The following is an 18,191-nucleotide window of genomic DNA, read 5'->3' on the forward strand; positions in this document are numbered from 1 at the left end:
AGTGATCAAGGGAAATTCCATTTCAAATTCAGGCCTGAATCTAAAACGAGTCTAAGAAATGCTTGACTTGCCAGCCCTGTTTTCTTCAGTGAGTTTGGGAAAAGTTAACAGTTAAAGAAAAAAGGATTTCTACTACACAGCTCAAAGCACAAACAGATAATAAATAGTTGAAACAATTTGGGCAAGTAAGTATAATACTTTAAGTTAAGGATGCAATCCTACACACATTTACTTTGGAGTAAATCCCAATGAACTCTGTGAAACTTCTTTCCACATAAACATACATAGGACTCAACTGCAATTACATCGAACTGTATCATTAAACAGGCCATTAAACACAGATTTTGATCTTCCTAACAGAAATCTATACAATTCTAATTCTCTAGAAATTCAGTACATACATTATTAGTTCATTAAAGTATGTAAAATACAACTGAAAATATTATGTAACACGCAACTAAAATATTTTAAATGTACTATATTGTAGACCTGTGTGTTTCTTTTGTAATTTATTACTATAATTAAGAAAATGACATGTTAAACATGGAAGCCTTTCATTGCCTTAAAAAGGGGGACCTTTTATTCTACCTATCTGAAAATTGGGAATGCATATATCCTAGGGGAGTGCTACAATCCCCACACGGTTCATCCAGTTTCGATGGGAAACCAGGATGGTACAGAGCAGACCAAAGAAGAGAAGTGGGTGTCTTCTACTGATAGCAGTGGGAAGAATTATGAAAACAGTAACTAAATAACTAAAACAAAACCATACATAACAACTCAATAATGAAACAGCCCCTTTTGGAATTAGTAACAAAACCAAAAGAAATTCTATTATATTGTTTAGGTGCAATCAGTTACTGTGTTACCGTATTACCATAAACCTGTCACCTCTGGGTAATCTATGCAATACTAGCAGCAGCAACAGACAAGCTAAAGGACTGCAGCTGATGTTCATATTTCAAGTACATAGAATTAATACACTTTACATTTCATTACTACCTGATACATTCAATTTCCTTTCTTTCCCACCACGGCCAAAACTATTTACAGTAAACTTTCTTTTAATCTGCACCCTGGTTATTAGAGTGCCTGTAGACCTACAAAGATGCAGAACTAGTCATAAACTACACACTCCTACTTCACAGCTTCACTGTATACAAATAGATATACTATAAGGGAACACAGATAGTAAATATTTAAAATGCAAAAGTGACAAACTAAGCAAGTTTAAATAACTTGCTATCAATATTGATAGTATTATTTTTTTAAAACTACATAAAGAATAGCCTCCCATTCAAAAGATACTTCATGGAAAATATTAAAATTCGTTTCATGGTTGGACTTTTAACCAATGTTGAAAGCAATCAGTATTCAGAACAGTTTTTAAACAAAATTTTAACACAAATTGCAGCTGTTACTAGCTTTATAAGCAAATTACTGGGATTAATTCTTACCTACATATACTGTAAACACTGCTAAATTACATTCTGGTTTTTAAGAAGGTTTTTTAAAAGCCCGTAAGAGGATTCATTGTTATTTTTTAATAGTTTAAGTATGTGCTATGACAAGTCTCATACTAACTTAGTTCAATAAAATGTGCCAAGGCCCAGAAGAAAAAAGGTGAAGCATATTCTAGACAATTTGCTGATGACCAATGCAAAGATGCCACATGCTTTAGACAGCCCTTTTGTGAGCCACTGGAAGCCCCAACACAATGAAAGAGAAATACAAGTGACACCTGTTTAAAGAAGCCATCTGTCTCTAACAAACTAAAGTTTTTCCATCTAATCCCCATCACCAGAATGCAGAGATGCACTGCACCTGGGAACACTTATACAAATACCATATACAACAGCCATTGCTAAAATTCCATAATGCTGTCTGTCAATTATTGTCCAAGTCAAGAAAATATGCACTTTAAATGAAAGCATTCAGTTTTCAATCAGCTAGTTTTCTACTTTCATTCTAAGACAAGATGAATGGCTCCATTCATGATCAAAGTATGCACTTTTTGGTACTTAAGTGATCTTTTATTTTTCTGGAATAGAATTTCACCAAGAAAGCCCCAGCAAGCTAATACCATAACAGTAACTTTGAATGTTTGCTTTAATTCCCTATATATTTGAGATTCATTGACAGTTTATCAACTCAAATGCACAACAATTACAAGGAATATCTTAAAAGATTTTTAAAGTTTGTTCCAGTTTTGTATTCAAACTTCTTCCAGTCATAAATTCCACATAAAAAACATGGCACCGCTATACCTTTATTAAACAAAAAGGGGTGGGAGGGACCCAAATTGGAGATGAGCTGCCAATTCTTCCCATCAAGGAAGAGAATTTTAGGGTTAGTCTTCTCTCCGTTTTATAAAGTCACCAAGAGGCCTTGACCTGGTTCTTTCCAACTGTATTGTGGTGTGGTTAAGTAATATTCTTCATCACCACAATTTGTACAGAAGGTCTCAAGCTTGCAATTTCTTTCCTCCTTCCATACTAACCCCATCCTACTCACCATCCTACTCACATAACACAAACCTCATGCTGTATTTATTTCAATTCTAGATCAACCAATTTGGAACTTAATTTCACATGTACATAGAAGTTCTAAGTAGCCATACTGTTCAAAGAAAAACCCAAAACTACTATCCACATCTATATATCCAATTCTCAACATATCCCCTATGTGCAGATACTTATTTCCACATATGGAGGCACATGGAGGGAGAGATTTTCCTGGACACTTGGGGCACTCCCGAGGTGTAAAGAGAAAAAAAAATATTATTAAACATTTTTATTGCTTTTCTAAAAATACAATACTACAGGATCAGGGGATGGGAACAGTCTAACTAGAGTACCAAGGATCATTATTACAAAAGTTTGAAGTTGTTGATACATCTCTTTTGTCAGAATAGTAAAGTCTGAGAGATAATACTATAAAAATATCAAATTAAAAGGCAAACTATCACAAACATATTTGGCTGTAGTTGTGCTTCTTAGTTTTAAAGTTATACGTTGACAATAAACGCTATAGTGTAAATATCATTAGTTTAGAGTTATGTGTTAAGAATAAACATCAGGCTTTCGAAATTAAGCTATTTTGCATTTTCCTCTCTTCCTGTCAAAGTCCAAATTAGTTTTTAAATCCTTTGGGGCTAGCAACCCCTAGATCTGCTTCAAAATCAAAGGGTTTTGCCAGACTGATCGAATTGATATCAGAGTCTTTCCCATTCTTCTCTATCTTCTTCTGTGTCTTGATTCTCCTCCACTTTCTCAGGTTCCTCTTCCACTTTCTGTTGTTGCTTCAGGAACATTCCCTTTATCTCTTTCTTGCTGAAATTTTGAGTTCCTTTTGCAACATATACAGCTTGTCGCTAAGGTGGTCATCTGCTCCAGTAGAGGGTGTAAAGATGCAGCAATTGGTTTGGGAAAGTCTATGGTTGCTTCCGGTCTGGTAGCCGGCGATGATGTGCTGGCTGTTCCTGTTATAAGTTTCATTTTCGGCACCATTTATTCTGCTCGCTGCATCATTGTTTGCACTCCTTAGGAGTACTGAAGGATGAGAAGCTAAATGCATTTTTTGCCTCTGTGAAGATGAGAAGTGCTTGCCCACTCCAGAACCGCTGATTTCGGGAGGGGTGTTGAAAGACCTGAATCAGATTGAGGTGACGAGAGAGGAGGTCCTAAAACTGATAGTTTTAACTGGGAGCAGTGGCGCAGGCAGTTAAACGGAACCAGAGCTGCGGCTGGTGCGTTGCCGAGCCTACCGGGTGAAGCCTACCGGAAGGAGCCGCGGATTAAGACCTGTTCCGGGCGCCAGGAAGTGAAGCGCCAAAGAGCTGCTAGGGACTGAACAACAGCCGAGCCAGGAACTGAACAACAACTGAGCCCGTGGCCGGGGGCTGGTAGGTTATCACCCCACATACAAATAATGTGGCCCTAGTTAGGTATAAACAGTTGTGTAAACCTCTCAGAGACCCTTCGAAAATGAATTAAATAAATAAATAGACAACTTAAAAACTAATAAATCACCAGGCCCAGATGGCATACATCCGAGAGTTCTGAAAGAACTCAAATGTGAACTTGTGGATCTCCTTACAAAAATATGTAATCTTTCCTTAAAATCTGTCTCCATTCCTGAGGACTGGAAGGTAGCTAATGTCACTCCCTTCTTTAAAAAGGGTTCCAGAGGAGATCTGGGAAATTACAGGACAGTCAGTCTGACATCGATACCGGGTAAATTGTTGGAAACCATTATTAAGGAAAGAATTAGTAGGCACATAGATGAACAAAACCTATTGAAGCAGACTCAGCATGGGTTCTGTAAGGGAACATCTTGTCTCACTAACCTGTTAATGTTCTTTGAGGGGGTGAACAAACATGTGGACAAGGGAGATCCAATAGACATTGTTTACCTTGACTTCCAGAAAGCTTTTGATAAAGTTCCTCATCAAAGGCTCCTACGTAAGCTCAAAAATCATGGGATAAAAGGACAAGTCCTTTTATGGATCAAAAACTGGCTAATTAATAGAAAACAGAGAGTGAGTATAAATGGGCAATTTTCTCAGTGGCGGGAGGTAAGCATTGGGGTACCGCAGGGATCAGTACTTGGTCCACTGCTTTTTAGCTTGTTCATTAATGATTTGGAGTTGGGAGTAAGCAATGAAGTGGCTAAATTTGCAGATGATACGGAGTTGTTCAGGGTGGCGAAAACCAGTGAGGATTGTGAGGCACTCCAAAGGGATCTGTCAAAGATGGGCTTATTAGGAAGGGAATTGAAAACAGATCAGCCAGTATCATAATGCCCCTGTACAAATCAATGGTGCGACCTCATTTGGAATACTGTGTGCAGTTCTGGTCACCACACTTCAGAAAGGATATTATAGCATTGGAAAAAGTGCAGAAAAGGACAACTTGAATGATAAAAGGGTTGGAACACTTTCCCTATGAGGAAAGGTTAAAACGCTTAGGGCTCTTTAGCTTGGAGAAACGACAACTGAGGGGTGACATGATTGAGGTTTATAAGATTATGCATGGGAAAGAGCAGGTAGAGAAAGAGGTACTTTTCTCCCTTTCTCACAATACAAGAACTCGTGGGCACTCCATGAAATTGCTGAGCGGTCGGGTTAGAATGGATAAAGGAAGTCCTTCTTCACCCAAAGAGTGATTAACACATGGAATTCACTGCCACAGGAAGTGGTGGCAGCCACAAGCATGGACGGCTTCAAAAGGGAATTAGATAAGCATATGGAACAGAGGTCCATCAGTGGCTATTAACCACAAGGTATAGATAGGGACTCTGGAGCAAGTGATGCTCTGTCTTCTTGGTGCTTGGGGGGGTCAACAGTGGGAGGGCTTCTAATGTCCTGGCCCCACTGGTGGACCTCCTGATGGCACTGGTATTTCTGGCCACTGTGTGATACAGAGTGTTGGACTGGATGGGCCTTTGGCCTGATCCAACATTGGCGTCTCTTATGTTCTTAGAGAAAGGCGGGCTATAAAAACCAACTCTTCGTCATTTGGTTCCCATTAACTCTTTACCTGATCCATCAACATTATTTACAGCTGATTAACAGCTACACTTACATTCAGAGTGAATTCTGTCATAGTACTCACTGCTTCTTCCCATAAGGCTGAGGACATTCCTGATACCGTCCACCATTCACCCTAGCAGTTCCTAAGATTCTAACAGAAGAAAACCAATGGCCTGAAACAATTCCCCTTTTTAAAAAACATCCATCTTGAGGAAGAATTCTGCTTAATATAGCTCAAGTATCCTAATTGCTAATTTAGATTTCCTAAACAAACTTTTTTTCCTAATTAATTACTATAACAATTAAAACATCTATTAGCAACAAAATTAATGCAGGGCTATCAAGAAGAGAGGGGAAATTCCAGGGGCCCACATGTATCATGTATTCTGAATTCCCAGTTTTCACATTTTAGAAGAAAGCAAGTCTCTAACCCTTATTATTGCGCAGATATGCTGTTCTCCTTATATCTCTGGAATAGATATTGCTTCTTTAAAAAACAAAAGCTGGGAATTTAGAGAACCTGATACACATTATACTGGTATAATGACATTCTAGTGCCAACTAAAAGTGTAAAGTCTCCTGTGGCCCCAAGGGGGGGGGGGATGAAAATGGCTGCTGGGGAGACAATCTCAGGGAAAATCGGGAGGGCTCTACCAACATGTCTACTCTCCATGGTGGATATATGTGACTTTTCACATCTCCCCAATTTTTCTTCCCCATTAAGCGTCTTTACATTGGTGTGAGCTTGCTTTTTTGTTTTGTGAGAGTAGAAATATTTTAAAGTATTTTTTTCAGTTGAGTACTTTGAGACTGATTTCTCACTTCATGCAGTGTAGCTTGTTCCAAGGTAATTCGTGTCTCATTTGTACTTAATTTATAGCGCACTTCAGTATTCTGGCCGGGTCCCTTGATGGAAGAGTCCTTCTGATTCTGCTTGTTCATTTTTTTTGCATTATAGCCTACTGCAACCTGCAGTCAGATCCATATGTTAAGTAAATATGTTCTTTAATTACTTAATAACAATTTATTCTATTCTATTCATGGTACCAGAAAGCCAAGTGGTTTGTTTTGTCATAACATTTGGCTTGAATCAGGGTAATGGTGGGAGGCCCCAGATGGAATCTTAGTCCAGGGGCCCATGGTGGCTCTCAGCAGCCCTACTGCAAAGTTTCAAGAAAAACTGCGTACAAAATAAAACAAGTTCAAAAGAAAAATACATATATAACTTATATGTAATCAAATTCAGCTGCATATAAATTTAGGGCTGCCATCTAAAGATCTCCAAAATAACAAACACATTAAGAAACTCTAAAACAATAACCTCTTATGTGTCTCAGAATATACCATCCTTTTAATGTATTACAGTTGTTGTTTTCAGTTTATAGTACTTTTTCCCTGAATATTTCTGAAATAACTAAGTAATGGTTCTTTGAAAGCTTATATAAACAATACTGAACTTGAATTCACTTTAGTATTCTAAAGAAGCACCCTATATCTTCATGATCCCACAATGGTTAAGATGAAACCAGATACAATTTTACCACCCCAACTGAATTTCTGCAGCAACACCATCTACATGGACTATGTATAATCTAAGATGCAGCTCTAATTGAAAAAAGGAATGAAAAGGTCCTGAAAACACAGCACAGCTAATATCAAAACTGAGTAGTTCCTACATCAGTCTTCAAATTCATTAAAGTAATTTTAATAAATTTCAGCTGCTAGATTTATCAGAAGTATAATACAGCTACTTAGCTGTGAAAAATTATAAATTCTTAATTAGTGCTTGAAGCAAATTTTACCTGCAAACTAATAATAAACTCCTCACACTGGAACTTACAAAGTATTGTTTCAGTACCTTTTAAAGGTTAGCAATATGAGTTATGTTATATGTTTTTCAAAATGTACCGGTAGTACACTTTTCACAACATTATCTGAATGAATGCAAACATACTACCTACCTTCATTATCAGAGGACTGAGGGACCAAGACGACTTCAGAGGCAAGGGGGTAATCTATACCTTCCTTATCTGGATAATAGGCTACCAGACAAATTGGGAGACTGCATCAAGTTGGGGTGGGAGGCAGGACAAATTATCAGGAAAGCCCTAAATAGCACAACGTTGGTTAACTAACCCTGAACCTGAGGCCATTCAGCACAGAATGAAGCATTATTACGTCTTATACTCTTACACATACATTTTTATTAAGAAAGTTTAGGGGAGGGGAAATAAGCTTTATTATTCTTGGGAGCAAGTGGGAGCCCCCCACAATGAATTGGGATGGTAGACAAATGATTGTGAAAATCCAACAGATACCCCCTTCAAGATACTACAAGTATTTGGGAGTATATTCAGTCCTCAGGCCATTCTTCGAAGAATTTTTTAGTTGATTTGCGAAGTCGTATTTTTCTGTGTCCAGATATGCCCAGGGTCTTGGACTCTGGAGCCAGAGGCAGCCTTGCACCCAGGGAGCTCACCTGTAGCCAGAACTGCAGCAGCTTCTTCCTGCTCAGGAGAGATGGGTGGGACAAGCTATCCTTGTGAGGCAGAGGCCAACTGGGGGTTAGGCCAGATGCAGAGGATAATGGAGGAAAAAGCTAAGAACAAGGGACGACGGAGGTAAAAAGAAATAGGTTTTGGCTCGGGGGACTGGATGGGGAAAAGCAGGAAGGGGAGGAACTTCAATTGGAGAAGGGAATAAAAGAAGAGCCTTGAAGCCGGCTGGGGGAAAGCTGATCCAGGGAGGCTCCTGCCTTTCTGAGGCTGGAGGGAGTGTGACTGGGACAGACCCAGAGAAGGAGCCCGTGGAGCATCAGGAGGGCAGCCATATTCTGCATGTTTGAGAAGTTTACCAAATAAAATCCCCTATCCTATCTTTGAGTGTCCTCGCTTGGCTGCTTTTTTGAGTGGCAGAGAAAAAAAGCCACTTTACTATTAGATATAGCGACAAGTGGAGGACCCTCAAGGACTTGCTGGGAGCATCTCATTTTCTCCTCCCTACTATTTCATCTGTACCTTCCCTAAAAGCTGCCATAGCCGCTCCCTTTTTCTTGCCTTGTTCTCTCCTTCCCACCCTCCAGGCAACCTAGCCTTATTGCCCCCCCCCCCCATCTTCAGTTCCTCCTCCTACCTTTCCACTGGCAGCCTCTCCCTGGGAAAAGTCTAGCCCAGTTGTGCAGTGCCAGCTGCTGGGCCAGGACCAGTTGCATGGTGGGGAAACTCAAAGAACTTGCACAGGACATCTTGTTTCCTTCCCTCATCCTGGCAAACCCCATATCCACAACTGTCCATGCTTACTATCCTCCTTCCCACCCATCAACCTACATTTTATGTTCTCCCAATCTTCAGCTATATTTATTATTTTTTACTACATTTGTACCTCAGCTGTCTCCACAATATAAACCAAAAGCAGCTTACGTCATTCTTTCCCATTTTATCTTAACTGTGCAGTAGGTCAGGCTGAGTGTGTGTAACTGGCCCAAGGTCACCAAGCAAGCTTCCATTGGCGGAATAGAGATTCAAACCTGGGTCTCCCAGATACTAGTCTGAAACTTAAATGGGGTGTGCGCACAAAAAATTAAGGATTTTTCTTATTTGGATATATTGGACCCAAAAAAATTTCAGGATTCAAAAAAAAACTGAATTCCAATACTGGTATTGTATTCGGATTTTTTCGGAAATCCCAATTTTTTTCACCCCCTTTATACCCTACGGGACCTTTACAGTCAATCAGCGGGGGGTGTTTTTTGAGGTAGTGGTACCAAAATTTCAGTGTAGCTTCTCGTGCCTTTCCTCAACCCCCCCCCCCATTTCAAAAAGACTGGACCAGCAGGTCCCTGCACTCACCATTGTTTCCAATTGTGGAGGAAAACAGCAAAAAAAGCAACTGATGTCAAACCAGAGAGTCTCTACAGTAGAAACTGAATGGGGGGCGAGTTCCAAGCCCAGCAGAACCAGTACATGTACAGAGTGCCCCACAGAACTAGTGCATGTACAGAGCATCCAAAGAAGGTGCCCCTGTCTTCCATTGCTTTCGAAGGAGGGAAAAAAGAAAGCATTTAAGGGAAGGGACTGGGTTTTGCTGGGCACTGGTACATTGCACCGGTACTGCTTGGCACTCAGTACATGTACCATCTATGCTGGGCTCGGGGGGGGGGGGGAACCATGGCTTGGATTTGTTGAGCTGACATTGCCACAGTGGCATTGGTTCTGCTGGGCACTCTGCACACACACTGGCTTACAGGAGGAGAGAGGTGTGCGCGCGCCCCCCTTCTCCTCAAAAGCATTTAAAGGATCCCTTCATATGTTTTTGAGAAGAAGCCACAGAGGCTGTTTGTTTCTTAAAGCTACAGGCACTGCTTCTATTACTTGGGGAGGGTTAACCCCCCAGTGTCCCCCCCCCATTTCTATGCAACCCCATTCTATGTAACCCCATTTCTATGCAAACCTGGGGTATTTCACAGGTTTATAGAAATGTCTGTCTTGCCTACTCATAGCTCTAATCTCTAGATTTAATTAACTATAGATTTGGCAAAGTTGAGAATTAGATATAGTGATGAGAATGATTATAACGTTCACAGGCTAGAAGTAACAACATGCTCCTAGATCATTAAGCAAACAGAAAATTTCAATACACGGAAATGTTAAGGGCACCGCCCAGACCTAGATAGCCCAGGCAAGCCTGATCTCATCAGATCTTGGAAGCTAAGCAGGGTCGACTATGACAAGTATTTGGATGGGAGACCTCCTTGAAATACCAAAGGTGGGAGGCAGGGGCAGGCATTATTCAGCCACCTCTCTGAATATCCTCCAGCCCCTTAGTTGGGGTCAGTCACCGGAGGTCACCAGGACTTCCAGGTGCACACACATTCACACACACATATGGAAAAAAAATAAAAAACCAAAAGAAGAAAAAAAGTTAAGGGCACCCAGTATCATATCCTTTAAATTTTTAAAAGTTATAATCTGGAATTTCATAGAAACTAGAAGACACATTTCTATTCTTTTTGAAAACTTGTGATTTAGCATGAGATCACGTAATTGTTTTCACAACCTTGCAGTAGAGATCCACATGCATTTCAGCATTATCAATGACTTGAGTAACTTGGGAATTACATAAAAGTTACTAGTCTGATATGCTTTCAGGGCATAATCCAATATAAATTCATAAAAGATTATATGTGTCTCCTAATTACAATGGTTTACTCACAATATATACTGATAATTCATGTAGCAATATGACTGTACAAAGTCATTATGCCCTAAGAAAAAGGGATATAAGGAACTCAGGAAGTGGCAACCCATTCCACAGCTTTTTCATTGGTGGTTCTGGACTTTCAAAGGGACTGCTGGTAGAAGTACATAATGATCCCTCTCTGTCTTTGACAAAATGTGCAAGTCATTTCTTTATAGAAGGGCTTTTATTTAAATTCTCTGCTGTTGGCTTTTAAGCAGACTGCTTTTAGTGAACTATATTTGGCTTTTAAGTAATTATCTGATACATGATTTTATTGAGCTGCCTTATGGTCCATGTTTTTATGCAAAACCAAGCCATATAAACTGCCTTAAGACTACTTTTTGTGAGCAAAGATGGTCCAGAAGTGTTTTAATAAATAAATGTGAAGTTATTCTTATAAAATATACATAAAACACAAAAAGATTCTAACATCTCCTAACAATAAAATACATAACAAGAACAAGTCTGGTGGGTTTATTCTTATTCATATTTTGAAAACGTTTTTGCATTGCTTGTATGAAATTGTTTTATTAATCATGCTGTGAGCCCAATGGGGATTCAAGTGGAGGCTGGACGACCATCTTTCGGGTATGTTGTAGGGCTATCTTTCGGCTATGCTCCTGCAGAGTGAAGGGGGTTGGAGTAGATGACCTGCAAGGCCCCTTCCAACTCTAACATTCTATGATTCTATGATATGCAAGGTATGTGTGTTTTTAAAGTACATAGCAGACCACTCTTAAAACATGTTGATGGAATACCTAGGCCAATAAAGCCAATTTACTATTGGGGTTTCTTATGCTACACCACTGCAGCAATAAGTATTACACAACCTCTCCTATGTTCCAATGTACTGACACAGCAAATATTTATAAATATTTAGGATGTGCTTCTTTGCTTTGTACACCTATACATCATTAATGAAAAAATCCTTTTCAATATTTTCTGAAGATAGTGAGGACATCAGTGCCTACAATCCACAAAGATGTAATGAAGCTATTCTATCAGATGGTAGCATATGTACTCTAAGCTTCATGTTTTTTAAAAAAACAAACAAACTGTTCTTACCAGTACAGCATAACATCTGCTTTTCTGGTGGACAAATCATTAGTAATATACTGAACTATGCTGTCGAGAGAACGTATAGAAAAAGTTTCAAACATAATATGAAAAATGGTACCATTACGCCATGAAAATACAGATTTTAAAATAATTATCATAACTAAACAATAAAACTGGTTATCAGGGGGCATGGACATACTGTTTCACTCTAACAAAGCCCTCATTGCTTCACCACTACTGAAAGCAGCAGTTCCTAAAAAGCAAATCAACACAGACGATATCAATAATCTGTCAGTGGTCCAATATACTAAAACCCCAGTCAGTGATACACAGCTCCACTAACACAGGGGTTCTCCATTCTCTTCTACAAAGAGGAAATGGAGCATACACAGAGATACCTGCAATCACACTCAAAACATTTCCTACCCACAGAGAATAATTCAAGTTCCTGCACATGCAAGACTCAATGTACAAATCAGAACTACTGGATAATGCAAAAGACTGTACTTCCCCCATGACAGCCAGCAAGAACACAAGCACCTACTTACTAGAAGAACTCAAAACATGCAAGAGATTCAACATGGACTCATGCTGTTTGCAGAATTACACTCTTAACCTGCTGCAGCTTTGACTACACCGAATGATTTCACAACAGTGGGTCATGATATGAACATAAAAGCAGCCAGATTTAGAAAGGTAAATTTAGGTTAGACATTGAGAGAATCTTCCTAACAGCACTTTACCAATAGAAAGCTTGAAGAACCTTCTCCTTAGGGTTTTCCAAGAGGAAGCTGGACAGATTCCTGTTGGGAATGCTCACAATTTAGATTAGCCTGTTGCTATTTATTGATGATAAACTAATAGTTGTTGCATTCAAAAAAGTGGCTAAGGATAAAGAACTATGATGTACTAGATCTGGAAAGAGATGCCTGAGGCAGATCACGTTCCCTTCCTTTCTGGCATCTTACACCATAGTGTACAGGTTAGTGTCAGACTAGAATCCAGGTTAGAACCCCCACTCTGCCACAGAAACTCACTGAATAACCTTGGATCAGCCATGCACACTTAGCCTAAACTATATCACAAGGTTGTTGTGAGGATAAAATGGAGGAAAAGAGAATGGTGTAAGCCATTCTGTATCTCCATTGGGAAGAAAGAGAGTATATAAATTAAGTAAAGAAATTAATTTGGGTCAGCAAGCAACTGTCCCATCAAGCTTCTGAACAAACTCTTAAACCTTGGTTAATGCTGGGAGATGCCACTTTTTCCTACTATGGAAAAGCAGTTCTTCGTACAGAAAGCAGCATTCAGCTACTTTCCAAGGCTTCAGTCTACACCTGCCCACAAGACAAGACACTGAGCACAGTGGTTAACTAGTACTCAGTGTGAGGCAAGGTAGTAAAATAACTTGGCCATTTCTATAAGCCTCTGTGTACTAGTGGAACTGATATTGCTTCCTTCTATGGAACACCACAGCAAGCAGAGATGTCCAGTAAACAAGCAACTATATATGCATGTCAGGTGTTAGTTGATGCTAAAGAAAAGCAACTATGTGTGTGTCAAAATATTCATGTGTTCGTCAGATATTTAAAATAGATTTGTGCACATGTGGCTGGACATACTTCACCGACTAACTTAAAGATACACATAAAGATGGCTATACAACCTCTTGCCCTGACCTTGATAGCCCAGACTAACCAGAGCTCGCCAGATCCCAGAACCTATGCAGGGTCAGCCCTAATTAGTACTTAGATGGGAGACCACCAAGGAAATCTGGGGTTGCTACACAGGGGCGAACAATGGCAAGCCATCTCTTAACATCTCTTGCCTATAGGGTCACCATAAGTGAGCTACAACTTGATGGCCAAAAAAAATGCAACCTCGTGAAAACGTGTACCCACTGCCTGCACAAGATCACAACTGGTTCCAAATGTACAAAAAAAAAAGTACTGTTGAATCAGTATACCACTACTGCAGTAAACAAGAATATGGATCTTCAGAATAACAGGTGGATAAATGTCATGTTTATCTGGAAAAGGGAATGGCCTTCCAAACTTCAAATGGATGTACCTATCAGGTGAATAAAGAGAGGATAAGGGTGGGTGGGCGACTAAATCTGGTTAGGACATAGGAAGAGAAGAAGGAATTTCATCAAGTTTTCAGATATGCTTTTTGAACTATGAACTCAGAAAGCAATACATGACCAGAGTCTTAAGAGGGCAGACTAATTACCACACACATTACCTCAAAAACCATTATACAGCCAAAGATTCTCACCAGGTTTCTTTAAAAAGCCCAATCAATTAGTTTAATGTTTCATCAGTATCCTATAGGGATCAAAGAATATCTCCTTTGATTTTTTTCCTTAAACTTTTTTTAATCAGATGAGATGGGGAGGGGAGCTGTAATGTCAGCATCATTACGATTCAGTAACTTATCTATTCACCTACAAGAGAAGAATAACTGACTTAGAAACAGTGCACCAATCTAAATTTGTTACACATAGCACTGGCCAACCCCTGAGATATCATACTTAAGACACAGCTAAGGTTAAAATATCAAGACTGGTGTATTGGTTCTAATTAAAGCCTGCTCTGGGAATGATAATAGGTAAAAGCTTGCCTGTTCAGGAATAAAATACAAGGCAGAATGGTTCCCCTCCCCTACAGTCTTACTAGCTGCTGAATGGATATGTGTGTGGGTTCACTATTCCAATGATCACACCAAAGCAGAACTTATTAACCATACTAGCCAAACCTCATACTATCTTGCTTTCTGCATCTGGTACACTGTAATCTTAGTGGTCACAGATTGTGTTATTGCATTATATGGGCTAGAAAGACAATAATCACATTCCTTTCCTACCTTTATAAAACTATAATTTTAGTCTAAAGACAACAGGTGGGTACAATAAACAGAGGAGAGGAGAAAATATGCTTTATCCAGTAAATAACTACTATTTAAGTGTCTTTATTTTTAAACAACTTTGGATATACATTACATTAAATACTTGCATATTAATATGTAATAAACAATTACATATCCATATATTACACAGCCTTTTACTGGCTCATGGAATGATCACATATATCATCATTATCAATACGTGTGAAAAAAAATGTTTACAGAGTCAAACTATGTGACACACAAGTCTTAATTCAGAGAACAGTCTTCGCTTTACCAAAGCATTAATTATCTAACCTGCTCTGCACTTGACAGTCCCAGGAATAATAGACACTGTCACATTCTTCACAGGTTGCTCTGTCAGATAAATCAATATCTTTCTGTTGGCACTGTTACAAGCAACAAGAATGTATTCAATAGAAGTTTCACAAATGAAAAGAACAATAATATTCACAATTAAATTAGTTTCCTTTATACAGAATCAACCAAATTAATAAGAATCCAGTTGGAAACATTAGCATCTAACAAAATCACATTAACAAACAGGAGTTAAGTAATATGACCTTTTAAATCATGAGTATTCATGCAGTTTGATCCTATGCATGTTTACTCATGTGAAGCTTACTTCCAAGTAAGTGTGCACAAGACTACTGTCTAAACAATATATTGTCTAATCATCAAAATCACTCATTGGGAGATGATTTGCTACTATACTAAAATGAGAGGACTGGCTGGGGATAGGGGGTAAAGTACAAAGTAACTGAACATCAAAAATTGCTCCAACTGATCCAGTATCAAGAATATTTTCTTCTGTCTGTACAGATCTGATAATTATATGTGCTCAGTACAAAACTGCAGATCTTAACTAGAAGCCACAGACAGGATTACATTTCAAGTTTAGATTTATAAATTCTTTACGGTCAACTTGGCTCCAGTTTCAATACCCCAGGGAAAGTAAGAAAGCTACAAGGGGGGAAAAACTTCTAAAACTGAATAAATTAAATTTATATCTCTCTGATATTTTTCCTGGCCTTCTGTAGTTTAATATGCAATCTCATAAAGCAAAATGACAGCTGTTTATGAAAATGATTTAACATTATAGAGGACCCCCTGATTAAAAACACATCAAATATACTGCAGCCATGCATACGTGGATACACAGCAAGCCTAGGGTATGTAGTGATTTAGGATTAAATCAAAAGTATAAAAATAATTTTCTCATAAGAAGTTCTACAATTTTTCTAACAGCAAAGAAACATTGTGTTGTACTGGAACCCTTGATAAACAAGAAGGAGATTTCAGCACAAAGAAGACAGTGTGTCTATGAATGACCAACTTAATGGCAATAAGTATGAAACAACCTACTCATCATAAAGCACAGAATAGGATAAAAAGCCAGCCAGGGTAGGATGATCAGAAGCAAAAAGTTCTCACACACACACGAGTCTCCAAAGCCACACAATCCCAGCTGTGGTCCAAGGCCCACGTTCCAAAAGAGAAAGCAACCCCAGGGTTGTACACGGCAAATTTGGGGGGCTGTTGAATTGTGAGTAAAAGTATACGGAATTACAAAGCCACCTTAATTCCCTTTTCCCAGTAGCTCCCTACAAAGAATGGGCAGCGGATTAAAACAAAAAAGAACACCCCAGACACAATTACCTTGAGCAGACCACAAGTGTGCCTCCCTCTCCAGAAGCACCACCACCAATCCTCTTCCCATTCTCCATGCCCTCAGTACAAATACCCCCCCTTCCCCAACCAAACTCCACCAGATTGCTACAGCCACCATCAGAGTACAACAGAGAAAGTAGGGGGGAGGGGAGGGGTATATAAAGAACACACAAAACAGGCCGGGGGTAGAATCTTTCTCTCACGCACACACATAACACGTTTCAGCATTCCCTACTTTCCACATTCACCGGTCTAAACCCAACCACGGAGCGTCAGGCCGGTGGGGAGAAAAAGGAAAAAAAGATTGGGGGGGGGGGGGGGAGGCTGCACATAACAATCATATTCACCTGGGCTGTGGAGGGCTGTGGTGGTGTTGCTCTTGCTGGTGGAGGTTGTTGTTGTTGTGGGTGATGATGAGGAAGGGGGTGAGGATGGGGGTGAGGAGGAGCAGCAGCAGCAGGAGGAGGAGGAGGTGGTGGTGGAGGAGAGGAGCCGTTGTTGTTGATGGGTAACAGTCGCCAGGACTACGGTGACTATGGCGCTTGATTCACAAGGCAACGGTTGCTATAACTCACAAAAGGGAGAGAGCGAACGAGCGAGCGAGAGGAGGAGGACAGGAGGCGGCGGCCCAGCCTCACAGGCCCGGAAGAGGCGGAGCTTGCTGCGCGACTGACAGGCTTTCGTCCCCCATGCCTCCCCCCTCCGCTCAAGGAAGGGGAACTTGGCATTCGAGTCCTTCATCACACGGTACACAGCCAAGGCGGCTGGCGGGAGGAAGGGCGGGCTGTGCTTGTTCCTTTAGTGCATCTGCGCGCGCAAAACAGGGACGGCCCGTCTTTTCTGGGGAGCGGTTGGCAGCGGCGGTTGTTCTCTCACCCCATGGGCACCAACGTATGCCCTAATCAAACACGCCCCCCGGAGGAGATTAAAGGGGAGGGGCGAACTCCTGGATTCCGCGTGGGGAAACTTGGCAGCCGCTCCGTTATCATTTCCGGTTGTGGGGGAGCGGCGATAAGAGTTGGGTGTCCCGGATGTAAAGAGCCGTTAAGGAGGAAGGGGTTTCTGGCGCTTCGTTTGGGTGCCTGTCCCTTGACTCGCTTTCCTTGGCTTCCCCCTTGCCGCGCTTGTTTCGGAGCCTGACACTCTTCCTGACACTGACCGATTTGTCCCGCACACTCTTCCACCCCTCTTATAGTGGTGTGTGGTTAAAATGGCCCGGGTTTCAGCTGCGGCAACAGCCGCCATCTTACATAGGGATAATGCCGCGGGCGGGAGCCTGGCTACCCTTCTCAGCTGCCTGGCTCTAAAGCGCTTTGCGCTCAGCAGCCAGAAGCAGCCGTATGAGCTGCTGAGACCGGCGAATTTCCAATTTTTACTTTCCCATAATAGAATTATATTTTGTAAAAATCGGTGCTGGTGAATCTGGAATAATTGCCACTGTCTCGCGCTCCGCTCACAATCACGAAGGATGATTAGGATCCCTGCTTCAGCCACAGCCCAAACGTTTTTTTTTTAAAAAAAAGACGTGATGAAAGCATTGGCTTGCATTAACTGGTAATATACTTTATATATAATTACCATACTTCAGAGAACCAATGAGAGAAAATTCAGTAAGAGCAATGATTTATTAGAGGTCTAGTGATAATGTTTTTAGGGGAAAGGCTGAGGGAATTCATTTTATAGAATTCCATGAAGAAAAGATGAGACTTCCAGTATATGCACCATAAAACAGTAACGTTACTCCTTTTAAATCCTGCCATGAGGTCCTCTATCAAGACTCTGAACA

General features: G+C 40.4%; 1 protein-coding gene across 1 annotated transcript in view; it reads right to left on the bottom strand.

Annotated features, from left to right (window-relative positions):
* RFX3 (regulatory factor X3) overlaps window positions 1-16,845 on the bottom strand; it is a 288,648-nt gene extending 271,803 nt beyond the window's left edge. Inside the window, exon 1 of the mRNA XM_015426016.1 lies at window positions 16,753-16,845. The gene's annotated coding sequence lies outside the window, so the exon portion shown is untranslated. The remainder of the gene's footprint in view (window positions 1-16,752) is intronic.
* Between the last annotated feature and the right edge of the window lie 1,346 nt (window positions 16,846-18,191).

Source organism: Gekko japonicus, unplaced genomic scaffold, assembly GCF_001447785.1.
Source record: "Gekko japonicus isolate JY-2015 unplaced genomic scaffold, Gekko_japonicus_V1.1 scaffold31, whole genome shotgun sequence".
NCBI lineage: Eukaryota > Metazoa > Chordata > Lepidosauria > Squamata > Gekkonidae > Gekko > Gekko japonicus.